The sequence below is a fragment of the Aotus nancymaae genome, unplaced genomic scaffold (assembly GCF_030222135.1).
Source record: "Aotus nancymaae isolate 86718 unplaced genomic scaffold, 86718_ANA_hifiasm-v0.15.2.pri h1tg000029l, whole genome shotgun sequence".
NCBI classification, from domain to species: domain Eukaryota; kingdom Metazoa; phylum Chordata; class Mammalia; order Primates; family Aotidae; genus Aotus; species Aotus nancymaae.
This window is the reverse complement of record NW_026988442.1, coordinates 69,500,373-69,520,628: the sequence shown is the minus strand read 5'-3', so window position 1 is coordinate 69,520,628 and position 20,256 is coordinate 69,500,373.

The window sequence follows — 20,256 nt, the reverse complement described above, 5'->3', positions numbered from 1 at the left end:
TTGCTATGAGACTCAAAGGAGTTGTTTGTGAAAGCATTTTGTAAACTATAAGATGGCATTGGAAAGTCAATGATTAATTAGTAACATGATCAAGCTGAGCACAACCTGTATTATTTGTTTCTGTTGCAAAATTCCTGGTGTGTTTGCTCAAGATCAATCAATGCAATTCTGATTCGATGGCCCCTTCTGTTGGTCTGACATATTTCACACTCCGCAGCTGTGCCATATGGCTCAAAGGGGTGTGTAAGTTTGAATCTACAGTACTCCTTCTTGCTCCATTCGACATGCTGCTCTGAAGTTGCCTAATTATCTTGCTGTCAAACATTTTTGGCTTACACACAGCCAAGCAGAGCTGTATTTCTGCAAGTATTGCTCTACGATCATTGAGCTAGCTAAGTTCAGAACTTCTCCTGGCAAATCAGTCTTAACTTTGAAACAGAGAACACTTGTAGTTGACATTAATAAAAGTCAGGCAACATAAAATTGTTTTATTTTGTTTTACCAAGTACAGTAACCCTCTGAGGTAAACATAGGAAGAGTTGATTTTTGTTTTTGCTTTTTTGCAGTGTATTTATTTCTAACTGCTTGCAAGATCAGAAAATTGTGGTCCAGAGAGATCACTGGTTTTCTTAAGGAAACTCAGAACCAAACAAGAGCCTACACCTTCTGTGATCTTTATGTATTCTATACAACTGTGATCTTACTATGAACACTGACTCTGGCATGAAATTTGTTTCCACCTTTATACTACCAAAAAAAAAAAAAAAAAAAGATTATGTCAAAGGATATGGTAACTCCCACAACTAGATCATGAATATCTTTTTAAATGGGTTTTCAGCTGATGTCTGTTGGCACAGTTTGTTTTCTGTCAATCCGTAATTCCGAAGCAAAATCAGTAAAAGCATCACACCAAGTTGTATTGGAGACTGCTGACAATAACAAAAAAAAAAATCATTCATACTGAGTCTATCTTTACTTAAAATTTTGATATTTTGTTCATCATAGAATTTTTTTTATTAGTTTTTATTTAAAAAAGAATATTGCTTTTAAATATACTTACCTTCATTACAAAGATATTGGTACCTCCTTAAATTTTGAATCTTACTTGCCTTACCTCAGTCATGGCCTTGATCCCTAGAATAACATCGTTTATAAAATAAATAATTATTATGATGCTTACTTACCAATGATTTTATTATTGTTTTTAACATGAAGTCTGAATTGCCATAACCATAATAACAATGAGACCTGGCTACATTTTGATATCAAGGTCTTCATGGCTGCAGAAACCTACATGCACATGACTATGTCTGTATGTAGATTCCTCTGCAGAAACGGAAGGAACTGTAAGAAAATGTGTTCATTCTCAACCGTCATCCATCAGAGAGCTGAAACCCTGAGTGGCAAAAGCCTGAGAAGGTATTCTCCATAATAATTCATTTTTTCCTGTTACACCATAAACCAAAATAGATGGTCACCTACTACTGCAAAGACTTAGATTTCTCAAGAGAATTCCAAGAGGAAGGAGTTTGTACCAATGAACTGACTTAGATATAGCAATTAACTTTGTCTCAATGACTATTTATTTATCCATCCATCCTTTCAATCATTCATTCCTTCGAGAAGCACATTCTGAATACCTACAGAGCACATAGAAGGAACTCAAGGAGACTATGAAGAAGAGGTGACATCTAAACAGAATGCTCAAGAACAAATAGGTTGCCCTGGACTGCACAAAAACAGGAAAATCATTCTGCAGAATTCTAGCAGTACAAAATAGCTAGACAATAACATGGTGGTGTGGCAAAATTTGAGTCTAGAAAACTCAGAGGCAAGTTTATAAAATAATGTGCAGAACATGAGAAGGATTAAAGAAGTTGCTTCTTGTCACATGGATCATAGACTATTTAAGCAATTTAATTATGCTATGACTTGGAGTGGTTTTCTTCATGTTTCTCCACTTGGGCTTTGAAGAGCTTTTTGAATATGGAGTTTTATAACTTAATCAAACTTGAAAATATTTGACCTTTTTAAAAATAATTTTTCATTTTATCCCCTTTCCTGTGACTTTAAACACATTAATATAGTCTGTTTGATGTTGTCCCTTGGCTCACACTGATTCTCTGTTCAACTTTTAAAATAGACTTTATATTTTAGAATAGTTTTAAATTTACAAAAAGTTGTAAAAATAGTACAGAAAGTATATACCCCACATCCACTTTCCTCTACATTAGTATGTAAACATCTTACATTAGTATGTAAACTTGTAAATTACATTTCTGTTTCACCTTTGTATAACTTTGGTTGCTATGTCTTCAATTTTACTAATCTTTTCTTACTACATATAATTTCCTCTTAATCCCATCCAATGTATTTTTCATTTCAGATACTAAATTTTGTAATTCTGTAAGTTTGATTGGGGCCATGTTTATATCACACATGCTTCTCATTTTTATATTCATAATTCCTCTATCTTATTGCAAATATAATATATATTTATAATTGTAGTCTTTTTTTTTTGCACATTATTCTCATATTCATATCTTTTGTTGCTATGTCTCTGTCAATTGGGTTTTTTTTGCTCATTATGGGTTGTATTTGCCTATTATGCATGCCGAGTAATTTTGTTTTATGCCAGTCATTGTGAATTTTGTGCTTCGGTGTACAGTTTTTGTATTCCTTTAAATATTTTTAAATCTTTTTATGAATACAGTTAAATTAGTTGGAAACAATTTGATTCTTTTGAGGGTTGCCATGCTAGGTGGACCAAGATCAGTTTAGTCTAGTTTTAACATGTGCTCATCACTGAGGCAATATCTTTCTGAGAATTCTACTCAATATCACATGGATCAGAAGGCTTTTCCATTGTGTCTGATGGGAACTAACTGCTCCTGTTCCTATGTGAACTCTGAAGGTGGTTCTATTGGCAAATTTTGAGGGGTTCTTTTCCCAGCATCAGTATTGTCCACATATCCTTGTGTTGATCATTACTCAGGTGGAAACTTAAAAGGAAATGTCTCCATAATTCCAGAGAGAAAGTTCTTTCTCTCTCTCCTTTTCTCTCTCTTTCTCTCTCTTCTCTCTTATCTCTCTCTCTCTCTCCCTTTCTCTCCCCCGTCTCTCTTTTTTCAGCTCTATACTCTATGGCACTCCACCCTGCAAATTCTACCTACCTTGCCCTCCTTGAAATCTGAACTGTGTCTTTCAATTGTCATTTTTGGAAATGCTCTCTTTGTGGTAATTTGGGACCATCGAAGGGCTTGCCATCTTTTAATTTTTCTTCCTTCAGGGATTATTTCCCCCTTATGCCTATTGTCCAATTTCCATCATTTCATATATTTTGTGTTTTGTTTAAAGTAGAATGACAATCTGGTCTCTATTATTTTATCATGGAAATAAAGAAAAGTAATAAAATATATAAATAAAAATTTTAGTTATTCTTATGCTAATGCAAATAAATAATTTAGATATGTTTAACCACAAATGCTTTTTTTTTACATTTTTCAATCGATATCTATTTCTTCCTTCAGAGACATAAAAGACCAAAAGAATTGTATTAGTTTGATCTCGTGTTGCTATAAAGAAATACATGAGACTGAGTAATTTATAAAGAAAAGAGGGTTAATTAGCTCACACTTCTGCAGGCTGTACAGAAAGCATGATGCTGGCATCTTCTTGACTCTTGGGGAGGCCTCAAGAAACTCACAATCATGGCAGAAAGTGAAGGGGGAGCAGACATGTCACATGGTGAGAATAGAAGGAAGAGAGAAAGGAGGGAGATGCAACACAGATCATGAGAACAACCAGATCTCATGAGAACTCATTTATCATAAGGGTAGTACCAAGGGGATGGTGCTAAACCATTCATGAGAAACCACCCCCATGATCTAATCATCTCTTACAGGCCCCACCTCCAACATTGGGGATTATAATTCAACATGATATTTGAACAAGGACACAGATCTAAACTATACAAGGGATTTATCATGGGTTTGTTTGTTTGTTTTTTTCCCAACTAGAATTCTAAGAGAAAACAGCTAAAATTATAGATTGGCTAGGAAAGTATAGGTGTTACAGTGGGAGACAAGAACAGAAAAGTAGGGTTCAGGTTCATCTTAGATGGTTTTAAATCTGCTGCTTCTTCTTCTTTCTTTCTTTCTTTTCTTCTGTTTTTTTTTTTAGGCAGACTTTCTCTGTCTCCAGGCTGGAGTGCAGTGGTGTAATGTCAGCTTACTGTACCTTCCAACTCCCTGGTTCAAGTAATTCTCCTGCCTCAGCCTCCTGAGTAGCTGGAATTACAGGCATCCACTACCATGCCCAGCTAATTTTTGTGTTTATAGAGATGGGATTTCACCATGTTGGCCAGGATGGTCTTGAACTCCTGTCCTAAACTGATCCACCCACCTCAGCCTCCCAAAGTGCTAAGATTAGAGGGCCGAGCCACCACTCCCAGCCTAAATCTGCTGCTTCTTCCATTGCTATCTCCAAATGTATTACCTCACAAATCCTTGGATGAAAGTAACCAATATTGTCTCTATGAAGCCTGGTTGTTTGGGTTAATTGAAAAATAGAATATATTCCTCTTTGATTTTACCTTGGAATCTTCTTTCTTTAGGTCACAATCATGGGTGTGAATTTATTGTGGTAAACTACCACAATTGCAATAATTCCTCACCATGTGAAGCAGTTAATTGACATTGTTTTCTTGCAGCACTATATGTAATCTGAATACATTTTCTGAGGTTTCCGGAATAGGGTCAATAGGCAAATGGAACTGTGTGATAGGGGAAAATAATAAAGCTTATGTTCTATTTTGATAAAGAATAAATAATTCATAATTAAATATACATAAGGAAAAATAACTTTCATAATGATTAAATAATTCTGGAAGGAAAAATATAAAAGTATTACTTTGAGAAAGTCAACTCTGTTTTCTTATCATAATATTTTCCACTTTCCTTAAAAATGATTATTGAATAATAAATCTGGTTGGTGTTTGTATTTTATTTTGGCAGAAAATAAACCAAATGTTGCCTTTTAATTTAATTGTCTAACCCCCTGATTCTACCGCAGCTTTAATTTTGTCTGCAATAATAAGGAGGGGATGCGTGCCTTTTTGTATCAAAAATGTTAATATCATCCAAAAAGTGAGAAAAAAGGAAAAGATATTCCATGAAGATAACCTTGTAAACATCAATAGATTACTATCCAGTCTGCCAGGTTTGATTTTTTTGATCAAGAATGAATGGTAACACTTGAACACATTTTTATTAGCCCATTTTAAATTATTTCATCACTGCCATTGAAGATATGCATAAAGAAGAGATTTGACAAGTGATGTTGTTTTTATTTCACATCTTTCTAAAGAAATGGTTGTTTACATAGTTGTGGTGGATAGCACAATATATCCAGCAAGCAGTAGGCAAGGGAAGGCTCTTTGTGTTTCTAATCGTTGATTTGCTTAAATCCAGATGAAGAACTGCAGACCATATTTTGCTCACCCTAAAATCTGTGTTGTCACTTGAAATATTTCAGAAAGTTTTCTTTTCTTGTTGTATCATCCAGCAAAGTTTTACAAAACAGCATGCTTTCATTCACAGTGTTTCCAAAATGTATCTTACAAATGCCAATGACTGAGCACAACCTGAAACAGCTGTGAAGTTGTCCATTTATGAGGCAAAGTAATCACTTTCCATACTCTTAAAAAACAGCTGTTCACAGGCATTAATTGCCATGTTACTGACACACTTTGGAACAGCAGCATTTGACAATGGTGCACATGTTAATTTGTTTACCACATCTGGTTCTTTTCCAGTGAATACCGTCTTCATGGCAGATGGCAATAGAAGAGTAGTTGTAATTATGTAGTTTAAGAGGGCACTGCATCGAGATGGATTGAGTATCCATTTAAGTGTCTAAATTTTTATATTAAAACCCATGTGTAAATTTCTTTACATTTTTAGCTGAAGAGCTCCACAATCAAGGTTTTTTTTTATTTTTAGAAATATGTGGTCTATGACGAAATAATTTTAAAGCCAATACTTTCATATGTCAGATCATTAAAATTATAACACACTTATTTTAAAAAAGATGGACATGTTTTCTCTTCCTCAAGTGATCTAAGAGCATCAAAGTTCACCCATATATAGAGTGATTAAGTATTGCCTGTTTTTATCACCCAGGACACTTAGGACAGCATTAAAGGCTGTGGCTTTCATTGAATTAGTTTTGGAACAGCAGGCCTTTGTAGTTTAAAAAGTGAAAAGCTACACTGGAACTTCTTTTTTTTTTTTTCCTGCTATCTTCTGTTTACTTAGCCACAAATACACACATACTCACACACACAAACTCATACACAGGTACACACATCTACTCTGAAGATCCAATCAACCTGGGAGAAGAGAATTGGATATGAATTCTCTCAAATATTTAGTCTGGTAAAATCCCTCTGGGATTAATATAAATATCTAGTATCTTCTATCCCTTGGCTGTGCCTTGAATTGATTTGACTTCTTAATCTAGTCTACATTCTTTTTTTGTTTTTTTGAGACAGAGTCTCACTCTATCACCCAGACTTGGGTCTTGCTCTATCACCCAGGCTAGAGTGGGCCAATTTTGGCTCACTTCAACCTCCGCCTCCTGGGTTTAAGCGATTTCCCTGCCTCAGGCTTCCGAGTACTGGGATTACAGGCACGTACCACCACACCCAACTAATTTTGTATTTTTAGGAAAGGCGGGGTTTCACCATGTTCACTGGGCTAGTCTTGAATTCCTGACCTCAAGTGATCTGCCCACCTTGGCCTCCCAAAGTGCTGGGATTACCTGCATGAGCCACCATGCCTAGCTATTCAACATTCTTGATGTTTCATCCTTGGTGATCTATATTTCCTTAGAAGTCTCCTTTATTTCTTACTCTATGTAACAGATGAAGAATTCACAGATTTTGTCTAATTCCTCTTCTTATCCCATCCTTTAAATGTTAGTGCTGTCTTTGCAATGTCAAGACAAAAAAAAAATACTGAGAATAATTTGCAGAATCCATGACAACAGGCTAATTTTATTACTATATCTTCCCATCGAACACAACAAAATGCTGTAACATCTGTCAGGCCAAATTTCTATGTGTGCTACTAGAGTGTGCTACTACTCTTTCATAGAGATAAATATATATAACCTGTCTTCTATATGCCAGGTGTTTTGATAGGTGATAGACATACAGTGGCTAAAACAAAGTGACATAGTCTCTGGATTCATGCTGTTGAAAATCTTTGTAAGTGGTATATAATAAATTAAATACTTTTATATATAAAATATTTAAATTTTTATATATAAAATATTTAAAATATAAGTAATTAAATAAGTAAATAAACGTATTTTAACATGCTATAAGAGATTATCTCCAGAAAAATGAATATAATGCTATGATAAAAAAGCAATTATAGTTCTACATTAGATTATTTGGCCAGGGAGGTCTTTTCTAAGGAGGTGATATTTAACATGAAGTCAAATGTCTGATGGAGAAGAGTTGGTCCAGGCAGAGGGTTAGCAGCTGGGAAGTCTGAGTTTAAAAAGTGCTAACTGTGTTTTAGAAGTGAAAATAAGGCTGTACGGCTTGGGCGTGAAAAATGAGGAGGAGCGTGGCATAACCTAATCTCAGAGGCATGAGCACAGTCACCGCAATCCTATTATGTATTTTGGGGTTTGGATTTTATCTTAAAAGCCACGGAACACATTGGGGAGATTTAAGGAGATTAGTGATATATTTTAGTTTATATTTTTATAAAATCTTTTTGCTGTATGTTTTATGCTATAAAAAGAGGTCAAAGAGTTAGGGGAAAGGCAGATTATTAAAAACCTATGAATTGTTGCTATTTCCCATCTTACATTCCAGAAATGTGAACATATCTTTGACTTCTCTGTTCTCTCCACCTACTCTACCATTCTGTGATCAAGTTTGGAAATTTTTAGAGTCTTAACATCTCTCATAGATATGATTTGTTCTTCTACGCTACCTTTACTGCCTTAAGTTAGGGCTTCATAATCTTTTATCTGAATTATCACAATTCAATAGTCTTTCTAACATATTTCTATGACTCCTGTCATGTATACCAACCCCAATCATGTAAACCAATGCCTAAGTTACCTTAAGGAAACAAAAATTGAAGCATAGTACTCCAATATCTTTCTATGCCCTGACTATCCACAATTAAATGTATATATTTATTTATGTAGAAAAGATGCCATTTATTGAGTACTTTTACAGGCCAGGTCAATATATCGAATCTTTATAATAATCCTGTGTGAGAGGTTTTGTCATTGCTGTTACCTCATACATAAACTGAGGCTGAGAGAGAGAATAAATGAGGGTGCAAGTGAGTCACTTGGTTCATTGCAGAGTAAATCCACACTTAGCGATTGCTTGACTGATAGATTGCAAGTTAACTTGAGATTATATGTGGAGGAGTTCCCCAACTTAAATTTATAGGCAAAATGTATTCCATTTAAAAGTTTTTAAACTCTCTTAGATTTTTTTTAGCATGCGTCATCTTGCCAATAGTTTGGTATGCTGTTATTGGGAACTTTAAGACCAGTTTAGAAAGTTTTAACAATTTAAGATTAAGACTTTTTATTTTCTTTTGTTTCTTTTATCAGCATTAAACACTTTTGACACATCTGTAGGAAATTTCCCAAATATTACCTTTTCTGCTATTTGCACTCAATAAATAATTAAGCATAACAATTTCAAGATACTGATCTTTAATGTGAGCAGAACTAAATCCCAAGTCTTCAACATAAGGGCAATATATACAACAAGAAGTATAGATTTCTTTCAAACTGTGTGTCCTTAGAATGAAGCTCACTCTCTTATTCAACCTTGGAGCTGAGCCCAGTAAGCTCAATACCTGTGCTTACTTTTCTGTCCTCTCCCTGTTATACCATCAGCCCTCTAAAATCAGCTTCATTTCCTGGAGAAGGTTAGCAGCCACTCCAACCAATATTGGTCCCAGTGGGCCTTAATAAAGCTACCTTTAATAAAGAAAGATAATATAAAGTGACAACTATAGAATTCCACAGAGAACTAGACAGTTATCAAAACACATATGAGATTTTCTTCCCTTTACTGCCCCCCTTTTCCTCAAATGGTTAAGAAGAGAAAGAATCGAAGGTAATTTGTAACTGAAGTTTTCCTTCTAACATGAGAATTTGTTTTCCACATCAGGCTGGGCTAGAAGTCCAAAGCACTATCCATTGCACCACAGAGCCAGCTTGTTTTCCATATAATTCTCGAGGCAACAATTTTTACAATCTTTTTGAAGATTTCTGGTTGTTCTGGGATTCTATCCAATGCAGACCACTGTGTATCAAGAAAATTAATGTTAGCAACATATGTTAAGCCCAAACATAGGCAATGAGCAAAATAGTTTAAAACCATACACCCTTCCTACTGGGGCAAAGCTTGCTTTTCTGGAGTCGAGAGATAGAAGCTGACTTAACAAGATCTAGCGTGTTCCTTACCACTTCTCTTGCTAAATTAAAATATTCAAAGAAGAAAAACGAAAATAACTCCCATGCAAAAATATAAATGAGCTCCTTTCAGAGATTTTCTTCAGTCTATTAAGTAATAATGGTGTCATGGCTGAGTTTTGTTCCCCAAAATTCATGTTGAAGACCTAACAGCTAGCACTTTTGAATGTGACTGTACTGGGAGATAGGGTTTTTAAAGAGGTAATTTAAATTAAGCTGAAGTCATACGGTGGATTCTAATCCGATGTGACCAGTGCCCTTAAAAAAAGAGATGATTAGGACAAAGAGACACAGATGGAAAACCAAGAGGAGACACAGGGAGAAGGACGCCATGGTTCAAGCCAAGGAATGAGGCCTCAAATAAATCAACTTTTCTGATATCTTGGTCCTGGAATTTTAGGCTCCAGAGCTGTACAATAATACATTTTTGTATTGGATTTCTATAGATTGGGTTTAAACCACTCAATCTGTGGTACTTTGTTACAGCAGCCTTGGCAAACTAAATCAGATGGGAATCTGGAAGATATTAAAAGTTAGTTTAAAGGAGATTATGAAGGTCAGAGGTATGAATAGGCAGTCAGAAGTAATAAAATAAATTCAATAATGGAGACAAAATAGATTCTACATGGTGCAAAATGTGTAACATTTGGCGTTATCTTTTCTACAGGGTAGAAATCAAGTGTATCTTGACAAAATTCATTTACATTATTGTATGCAATGAACATTTTCATTACTATGATTTTTATGTAAGTTTGTTTTTATCCCAAAAACTTGTAAGGTAGTTTAACTACTAGAAAGTCAGTAAAAAGTCCACACTTCTACTGAATCAGGTATTCTTCCAAAAGTCTACCAGACAAAACTCATCACTCCATTGAAAGGATGCCCAGAGATCTCTTTTGCCAATTTCCAAGCATAGTACAATTTTTATTAACATTCCACAACCTAATTTCTGGTACATATCTTTCATCTCAGAATGTAATTACACTACCAAATAGATCTCATAATATATACTTACTAAGTACAGTTATCCTGCATTCAGTAATATTTGTGGGGGTAGTTTGACTAATACATCTGTGTATATGTCATTAGGACATAAGATCCTTCTGGGTCCTGAATGAATCTCCTCTTCCACTACCCTGACCAAGATGTACACATCTGCCTTGGGTTATTAGCTAATATTTAGAAACTTTGTCATGCCCAGATGCAACATACAATTATTCCTCAGATACACAAACATCAGCTTCTCACAAAAATAATGAACCTGCTCATATACCTCAATGAAATAGATGAAGGCACTTATACAAATACAAATCTGTGTTGAATTGTATTACTACTTGGAAAGAATTAAATTCATATTTTTATGATCATCTACTTTTTTCAAGTATAAGAGTCATGACAGTTGGAAAAAAGGTGAGATATAGTATTATAAGAGAAATAGATACAGGCTTTAGGAAAGGGAGGTGTGAGATGATAACCAAGCTTTACTTGCTGTAGATGATTAATAAGATCAATGCAGCCTTTATACCATATAGTCCTTGGTTTTATTCATTCATGACCTGATGTATTTTTGACATCACAGGGCAATATTTAAAAAAAAAAAAATTCCGGAATCCTCTGATAATCAGCCTAAGGCAGAAATATCCTGCAACAGAACATTTAGAGAGATCGCTGAACCTAGGTAAACTTCAATACATCTTTATCACAGACTTTCTGCTTCCATCTCCCAGAGTCCACTTTCAGCACTTTGCCCTCAGGTCAAATGATAGGAACACATAAGAAATGTCAAATTCCCTAATTTATTTTTCCTAAAGGTTATGCTGTAGAGTTGGACTTTATTTGTTTTTCCTATTTCAAATTAAATTTTCTCAAGAAATTGAAATATTACTTAAATCACTCTGATGCCCAGTTTAAAAATCAAAGGCAACTGAAAATTTGACTTGGCAATGATCTGTGAGGGGGTGATGAAGAACATGAAGTTTTCAGAATGCCTTAAAATGATATTATTATTTAAAGTGCTGATCACTTAGTAATTTTTTAAGTTATTTTCTTGTTTCACCAAGGGAAGATTTAGCAGTGCTTTTCATGGTATTCTTTCCTCCAAAGCATTGGAATTATCTTTTCTGTTCAGTTCATGCCCAGCTGCTGCCCTAATAAGCCCCACAAACTTGGCTTCACAGCTGTGCCAGCTGCTTCGAATCTTGGAGTTGAAATTTTTTCTCAGCACTCTCGATGATTTGGGCCCAGATTTCAAGTAAACATTCTCATAATCCACAGTTGAAACACATCGCTTTGTACAGAGACCACATATAAAGAAAAACTTGTTTTTCTAAATTTTATTGTCTTTTTTGGGGGTGGAGGGACCTGGACTTTTCTTAGTATTATTGGGATTATCTAAACCAACTTACCAATTTCTTAAAAGTAAACTGAGGAGATGTGAAGTTAAATGACGTAACATTTGCATTGACCACGTGAAGTTAAACATCTGAATGTTTCAAAATAACTCTATTCTCGTCCTCAACTATCCCCAACTAACCTTGACAGTAGCCAAAGCCTGCATTAATCGACCTCTGTCCTTGGCACATCACCTTGGAATCCAAAGTTCGCTCTTTTTTGGCGTAACCAGGACTAACCTGACTGATGTTTCTTCTACCTCTTTCATCACTGACTTTCTAAGCACACAGAACAATCCCGAACTACTCTCCCTCCTCCAGTTTCTCAGTTTTTGAGCCCTCAGAGAACATCGTATACTTTGAATCTTTGTTCCACCTCTCCTGGAAAAAAAAAAGTTGCCTTTTTTTTTTCTTTCATAAGTGGTCTAATTAGTACAAGGCCAAGTAATCTTATAAATATGTCTTATAAACTATAAAACTGATGCATGGCATCAGTTTGTGATCTTTATTTTCTCTATATTACAGTATGTTTGCATCATTTTGTTATTTACCAGATTATAGGTTTCTTAAGGACAAAATTATGTCTTTTTTACATTTGTTATCACCAAAATTAAGCAGTTAGTGAGTTTTTAAATGTAAATTTTAATGTGAACTAAACATTTAAACTTAACTGGGCCTTGTTCTGTCTTAACCCAAACATCACTATTAAAATAACAATTAAAATGAAATACATCTGAGTAATAACTCTTTAGCACCTGCCCTGCCTTCAGAGACAGAAAAATGTTTTGTTGCTTGATCCAGAATTTTGTTTTGTTAATTTGGTTGCCAGGTTGAGTAGATCCATACTGAAGAGACTTGAAAGGGGCCAGATGGATTTTCACTGGAAAAAAAACCTACTAAATAGATAAAAGTTAACTATGAGAGCTAGAGTAGAGGATTACAAGACAAAAGTCAGCAAATCTTGATTTTCAAAGAGAGTTTTCAGAGTTTAGGAGATTAAAGACAAGACATAATGAAATCTTTTTTGATATTTGTGAGATTTAAGTCCAAACTTTCTCTGCTTTCTGTCTTGGTGTATTTGAGCTTTTATAACAAAATACCACATATTGGGAATCATAAACAACAGAACTTTATTGCTGACAATTCTGGAGTCTGGAAAGTTTAAGATGAAGGCTTCAGAAGATTTGGTGTCTGGTGAGGTTTCACACTGTGCTTTCTAGACGGCACCTTCTAGTTGTGTTTTCACATGGTGGAAGTGAAAAGCAAGCTCCTTTGGGCCTATTTTTTAAGTGCTTTAATCCCTTTCATGAGCCCTGTGTCCTCATGATCTAATCACCCCCTACAGGTCACATCTAATACCATCACTGTGGAAGTCAGGATTTCAACACATACATTTTGAGAAGACACTAACATTCAGACCATATAGCTTTCCAGGGTTTATTTTAGTGTTGCTTCTCTTGCATGCAGCCCCATGCATAAAACTAACTTAAAGATAAATCCATGCTATGTAGATTGTGGATATTGGTTGGTAATTCAATCTCTGTGGCAAAGACAGTGGTGATGGTAAAAGTGAGGTGTGAGTGAGGAGGTGGTGGTTTTGTGGCCCTCAAATCATACCACATAAGTGACCATGGAAACCTGATTCAACTCACCCTAAAGGCCTTCTGTTATATTTTAAACATTTTTGGAGAAAAAATCTGGTTGAGTCATTCATTGAAGCAAACAAATATTTATCCACTTAAACTTTACTGTCCACATACTTTATATGAAGGCTACATTTTGCTAAATAGTAGATTTTATAAATTAAAATATTTTTCTTTTTAGAAAAGCAATATACATACACTACAATTTTAAGAAAACAATATAGAAAATGTGATCTCATAGAGAGGTACTTGGTCTTTGTCTTCAGTTCTTGGCACTGAGCTCCTAAAGTGCCTGGAATTCCTTGACTAGTAAGACTAGGAGTGGAATCTTTTATTCAATCAGGCATTCTTAGTGGTGTGGCCCCCAGATAGTTTTAGGAAGGGGGCTGATCACCACAAAGACCAAAGCTTCACTAGAAGCTTGGAAGTTTCAGCCCCATCCCCAACTCCCAGGGGGGGAAGCAGGGGCTCAAGATTGAATTAATCACCAATGACCAATGATTCAATCAGTTATGCCTACATAATGAAGCCTCCATAGAAATCCCTAAATAGCAGGGTTTAAAAAGCTTCCAGGTTGACACCTTCCATGTGTCAAGAAGGTAGTGCATACCAGCTTCACAGGGACAGAGGCTTCTATACTCAGGACCCATCTGCACCTCACCGTATATGCCTCTTTATCTGACTTCATTTTTATTCTTAATTATAAACTAGTACACATAAGTAAAGTATTTTCTGGAGTTCTGTGAGCTGCTCTAACACATTATCAAAACTGAGCAGGGAGTCTTGGGGAACTCCTGATTTACAGCCAGCTGTTAGAAATATAGATGGTCTGGACATGTGACTGATGTCTGACATGAGAGTAGTCATGTGGGACTGAGCCCTTAAACCTTTGGAGTCTGGTTATGACCAGGTAGTTAGTGTCAGAATTGAATGGAAAGGTAGGAAACTCAGTTTATGTCAGTCAGAATTAGCTGGTGACGGGAAGAAAAAAACCTCTGGGAGATTGAAAAAATAACTCACACCACCAAGCGCTCCCTAGGTAAGCAAAGTTAAAATATGTAGATCGATGTGTAGATACACATACATACACTCTCTCTCAAATGCACATTCATATACACAGACAATTGATTATTTATAATAAACTAAGATTGTATGATATAGCTTATTTCATTATCAATGCATACTCATTGAAAATAATTTTCAATGAAATAGAATGCCATTTACTTAACTAATATGAAGCATCACATTTCAAGGCATCACGAGTAATTATAAACGTTTAACCAGACTAGTAGTCTTCGCTGTGACATCTTAAGACAAACAAACCACACTAATAAAAATATAATATTTTTTTATAAAAAAAAGTTGAAAAATAATAAACTTAGGTAATTCATTACACTTTCTATTTTCTTTCAAACTAAAATGAGAATTGGCCTGGCATGGTGGCTCATGCACGTAATCCCAAAACTTGTGAGGCCAAAGTAAGAAGATCTCTTGAGACCAGAAGTTTGAGACTATCCTGGCAGCCAGGGCAACATGGTGAGACCTTATCTATACAAAAATATAAATAAATAACCAGGTGTGATGGCATGTGCCTCTAGTCTCAGCTACTCAGGAGGCTGAGGTGGGAGGATCACTTGAGCTCAGATGGTAGAGGCTGCAGTGAGCTGTAATTGTGCCACTTCATTCCAGCCTGGGCAACAGCAACAGAGTAAGACACTATGTCAAAAATAATAATAATAAAGGATAATTGAGATGTGACCATTTCTGTAAATAGATCTAATAATGATATGGACAGGAGGCAGGGAAATACTGGGTGGAAGAGGGCATAATCCTTCATGAGGGCTCCACCCTCAAGCCTCAGCCCAAAGTGAGAACTATCCCTGTTTTCCCATCTGAATGTTGCCTTTTCTGCCCCACTCCTTAAACTGGGCCCATAAGAACCCCAAACCCCAGACTCAGCAAATACACATGCAGAAGAGAAAAGTGTCTGAATGTAGAGGGGAGAAGAAGCAGCTGGATGTCAGAGACTACACTCAGAGAGAAGTTTGGTAGGAGACAGTCAGACTCCAGGGAAAGATTATCTTTCCACTCCATCTCCTTTCCAGCTCCCCTTCCCACTGAGAGCCACTTCCATGATTCAATAAAGTCCTCCACGTTTACAGCCTTTCAAGTTGTTTGTGTGATCTTACTCTTCCTGGACACCAGACAAGCACTCAGGTTCCAAGAGGGCAGGGTATAGAAGGCTATTATCCTGACCCTCCACTCAGCTGGTTAACACTTAACTGTCCACAAACAGCAAATGCTAAAAGAGCACTGATTGTAACACACACCCTCCAGGGCTCCAGGGGTCGGAGACACTGCCTTCCAGATGGCAGAGCTAAAAGAGTATTATAATACGCTTGGATGCTGCTGCAGAGCCCACACAGAACCTGCTTCAGCCAGACAGGACTGACCAGCTGGTTCCAGCATTGGTTTGCTCCAGTTCCCACACCCATCCACTCATGTGCTCCCTCCCATAAGGGACTGAGTGTGGCGGCTGAGTAAACAAGCCACCCTCTTTATGAGTCACCTGAAGGGGTAAAGGCGACTCTCCCGTCTCAATAATACTAAAAAGTACTCACTACTAACTTCTGAAAGGACTGTGTTCCAAATTAACTTTTAGAGATTCTTTTACTTGTCAAACCTAGCATCATTGAAACAAAATTTCCATTTATTTGAAAAGGAATACGCAGGAGGCTTTGGGATGGCTGAATCTTCAGATAAACAGATTCTATTAATTAAAAGAGATAAAGTATAAATCAAATTCCTCGAGTAAACTAAAATCAATAGAACTCTGTCAGATTGAATTGAGCAATATTTTATTATTAACTTCAAATATTATCTAGTGTGGTTAAATGATTTTATTTATTTTTAACCTAATTTTTTTTTCCCTTTAACACAAGTATGTTGACTCTGATAAGTTTTGACCATAGAGGGATGTTAGATATTGATTGAAAATTTCTGAGGTTGTAGTAAAAACTCCTTTGAGGAAAATATTGCATTTCAATCATTTTTGAATCAACAGAGTGACTTACACAAAAGTGTACATGATTTTATTTGAATTAAATTCCAAAGAGGAAACACTGTTCAAAGAAATTAAGTGACTTATCCAATGATTCATAAAGACTTGGGTGTAACTAGAATTTAGAATTTTTTTTTAATACCAGACAACTAGTAGTAACAGCATATCAAACTCTATCCTTTAACATATATGTCTTTAATGATGGGAAGGTGTTACATACGGCAGCTCTTACCTAATAAAATTTCACAGTGGCATAAGTTTACTTGTAGCAGGAGTTCATACTCAAATGACCAGACTAGATGAGACAGGTAAAGTAAGAGAGAGAAGGCCAGTGTTGAGGGCCTAAAGTATACATTGGATAAATGGAGGGAATTACTTTAAATTGCATAACTCAGGTTATGTCTAAATAAGGCACCTGTTTCACAGCTCCAGGAAATCTTAGAGGTTTATTACTATGGGGATAGGGCAGGAAGCTACCTCCTGCTCAATTCTCAAGACAGACAAATGAAAGAGTTTAGCTGCTTATGAGGAAAAGAGTCAGGGATGCAGACAGAAAAATCCCCACCCTCAAGGCCCAGGAACACGGGTCTGTCTGTGACTGAGGCTGAGCCAAGAGACTGGAGAACCCCACTCCAATCCCAGCCCCCAAAAACATTGATGTAAGCCTTCCATCAAGTAACATACCTAATAAGCAACTACATTCTGCTAATGATGGAGGATCAAGAACATGAAGAGACAGACCCCTATGTGTCGCAAACTCAGAGACTGTTGAAAGCTTAGAGCATGAATATTAAGAATAATTTATCAGCATTGAGTGAAACCGAAGTCTCTGCTGCACCAACGGTGACTATAGCAACAACAAAAAAAATCAATCTCAGAAACCTGCTAATTGACTTAACCCACTACATTAGTGGCTGCCAGAAAAAGAATCATGTCCATTTTGGGTGTAAATATTAGTTCTTTCAGCCTGTACTATTCTTTCATAATAATTAATACTTAATTAAACATTTTGAAGCACACTGAAAACGGAATTTACTGTCAGATAAATCAAATAACAAAAAGTCTCACAAATGAGGAAATATTGGATATATCAGATAGGAATTTTAAATAACTATAAACAATATTTTAAAAGATATGGTAAAAAAATTTGGAAAATATTAATGAACAAATGGAAAATCTAGCAGAGACATGGAAATTATAAGAAATTACAAAATAAAAATTATATGGAAAAAAACCCCACATATCAGAGATAATGTATCCCATCAATAGAATTATCAGCTGACAGAAACACTTAAGGAAAATGAGGAAACTTATAAATAGAGCTGTAGAAATTATCTACATTGATAATTCAATAAAAAGAAAAAAAGATTAGAAAAGTATTATATAACAAAACATCCAACAGCCATGAAAACACAGAAAACAAAATAATATATATGTAATTGGGGTTCAAGAAAGAGTAGAGAGAAAGAATGAAGAAAAATGTATAGAGGAATAAGGCCAACAATTTTCCAAATTTCCTAAGAAACAAACACACAAACAAAAAGCAGAGACCCAAAGAGTTAAGTGAAACCCAAGCAGGTTTAGAGTCAATGAATGCTGTTACACATCTTACAATGTAGAGGACAGGTTCCTTATAACAAAATCCAAATTGTCTAAACAAAGTACATCACTGGTGCTGAGGATGACAAAATCTGCTCAAGAATTATCATTTAAAAACATTTAAAGCAACATATCTAATAAGTCAAGCAAGACCCACCCAAATATATATGTCATTTGAAACTCAATTTAAACATCAAGACACATATTGGATTAAAAAAAAGATGGCAAAACATGTTCTATGTAAACATTAATTATTTTAAAGTGGCATGGTTATATTAATAACAAAGTAGGTTTAAAATGAAAACTATTATCAGGTATAAAGAGAGAAATTGCATGATAATACACGGTTTAATTCACAAATGACACATAGTGATTCTAAATTTGTATCTATCTGAAAAACAGAGTTTTAAAATATAAGAAGCAAAACTGACAGGATAAGATTTAAAAATAGAGAAATCAAAAATTACAGTTACACTTCACTCATTAATTAATAAAAAACATAGATGGACAATTAGTAAAAAATAACTTGAATAGTACTATCAATCAATATGAACTAATTCTGGAACACTTCAGACAACAAGAGAAGAATATACATTTTTCAAGTGCACATGGAACATTCACCATGATAAGGAGAATTTGAGGACATTAAAAATACCAACACATTTTAAAAAATGTAAATCAAACAATGAACCAATGGAATTAAAATGAAAATAAATAACTTAAGATAGTTCTAGTTTTAATTTTTTGAGGACCCTCCATACTGTTCTCCCTAATCATTGTACTAATGTACATTCTCCCCAATTGTGAATAGGGAATCCCACTTCTCCACATCCATGCCAGCATTTGCTATTTTTTGTCTTTTGGTAATAGCAATTCTAAATAGGATGAAGTCATATCTCATTGGGGTTTTGACTTGCATTTCCCTGATAATTGATGATGCTGACCATTTTTATATATGCTTGTTGCCTATTTGTATATCTTCTTTTGAAAAATGTCTATTCGAGTATTATATTTTCTGAATATTAGCCACTTGTCAGATGCATAGTTTTAGGATGGAAATACTTTCTCTCATTCTATAGGTTGCCTCTTCACTCTGCTGATTGTTTCTCTTGTTGTGCAGTAGTTTTTTAGCTTGATGTAATTTCATTTTTCTCTTTACCTTTTGTTGGCTATGCGTTTGAGTTTTTATCCAAAAAATCCTTGCCTAGACCAATATTATAAAGTGTTTCCCCTATGTTTCCTTCTAGTAGTTTCACGTTTTAGGTCTTATATTTAGTATTTAATCTACGTTGAGTTGATTTTTGTACATGGTGGAAGAGAAGTTTCTAGTTTTATTCTTCTGCATGTGAATATCTAGTTTTCCAGGACCTCTTCAAAATTACTAGTATCATGGATGGCAATGAAAGATTAAAGAAACCAAAACTTCTACCCAACATATCTGAAATAAAATTTTTATCTCCTCAAACACCTTCTTTTATCTGATTTTTAAAAATTATAGATAGTATCAATCCCATGTCCACAGTTACACAGAAGATTAATCAGTAGATTAAATTTTATTAACAACCTTATTCATTAACACTCTAAGCTTTTAAGTTATTAAATTCTGCCAATTTTAACTGTGAAATATCACTCTAATCCACACACTTTACAAATTTTATCAAGATATAGTACTAATTCAAGTATCGTATAATTCATGCACTTCAGGAATAAAATACAAACGTTTTATGTATGTTTACAGAGTGATGCCACTATCATCCTAGTCAATTTTAGAAAGTTTCACCATCTCCCCAAAACCAGTATTGATTATTACTCACTCTCCACTCCCGCCTGAGTCACCCCCTTCTTGGGCAAATTAATCTACTTTTGGTCTCTATGGATTTGCCTCTTCTGGACAATTTATGTAAGTGGTATCATATAATACATAGTCTTTTTTTTTACTTGCTTCTTCCATGTAACATTATTTTTTCAATGTTTTTTCATGTTGTAGCACATATCAATACTTCCTTCATTTTTAGCTAAATGATACTGTATTGTATGG